General features: G+C 42.9%; 1 non-coding gene across 1 annotated transcript; it reads right to left on the bottom strand.

Annotated features, from left to right (window-relative positions):
- LOC130972417 (small nucleolar RNA R71) lies at positions 1 to 104 on the bottom strand. The gene has a single exon (XR_009083586.1). It is a non-coding gene; the product is annotated as a small nucleolar RNA R71 (small nucleolar RNA).
- Between the last annotated feature and the right edge of the window lie 1121 nt (positions 105 to 1225).

Raw genomic sequence — 1225 nt, 5'->3', positions numbered from 1 at the left:
AGGCTTCGATCTGAGGATCAGACTTTTAGACAACAAGATGGTGAAACTCTCTACGAGGCATGGGAGAGGTTCAAGGAGTTAACAAGGAAATGCCCACCAGACATGTTCCATGACTGGGTGCAATTGCATATTTTCTATGATGGACTTTCTTATGAATCAAGGAAGGTTGTAGACCATTCATCAGGAGGTTCATTGAACAGGAAAAAGACTGTGGAAGAAGCCATTGAAGTGATTGAGACAGTGGCTGAGAATGAGTACTACTATGCTTCAGAGAGACACAACACTAAGGGAGTTATGGAGCTGAACCATGTTGATACAATTCTAGCCCAAAACAAGGTGTTTGCCAAGCAACTAGCAGAGCTCACCAGGAAATTAGGAACAAATCAAGTGGCTGCAATACACACACAAGATCAAGAGGAGGTAAGCACTGAAGGAGGTGATTGGGAAGAGGCCAACTATGTGGGAAATCAACAAAGGCAACCATATGATCCACATTCCAACACTTACAACCCAGGCTGGAAAAACCACCCAAACTTTGGGTGGGGAAACCAGCAAACCCAACTACAAAACCACAAAACTTACAACCCCAACCAACATAACAATTCCACATACCAAAACTCCAACCAAAAATCATACCAAGCCACACAAAACACCTACTCCCAACCACCATATCATGGCCAAAATAATCAACCTGCCCAACCTAATCCGAACCAACAATTTCAAGATCAATTAAACAGGATAGAAGGAATGCTTGCAAACATGGGTCAGGACATAAGTGAGTTGAAAAGCTTTAGGGATGATGTGAGATCTACCTTAAGGAACCATGGTGAAAAACTCAAGAGGATGGAGTCTCGAGTAGGAGAGCTATCTCAACAGGCCCCCAAGTCAACTGCAGTGTTTCCTAGTGACACAGAAAAGAATCCTAAAGGGGAACAAAAGGGAGTAAGATGGGAAGAATGCAAGGCCATCACCATATTGAAGGAAGTCTCAGAAGAAGAAGGAATCAGACCCTCAGAACAGGAGCTAGAAATCTTGAAGGAAGGTGTGGAAGAAGCTAAGCAGGAAAGTGAAACTGAACAAGCCAAGGAACTGCAAAATAAAGGCATGCTGGAAACATACCAACCAAAAGCACCATTTCCTCAGAGGTTAGGAGGAGGTGAAAAAGGGAAAACATATTCAAGGTTTTTAGAGACATTTAAGTCTCTCCATATCAATATTCCCTCTC

The sequence above is a fragment of the Arachis stenosperma genome, chromosome 3, assembly GCF_014773155.1.
Source record: "Arachis stenosperma cultivar V10309 chromosome 3, arast.V10309.gnm1.PFL2, whole genome shotgun sequence".
Taxonomy (NCBI): Eukaryota; Viridiplantae; Streptophyta; class Magnoliopsida; order Fabales; family Fabaceae; genus Arachis; species Arachis stenosperma.
This window is presented reverse-complemented; position numbering and strand designations above follow the sequence as displayed.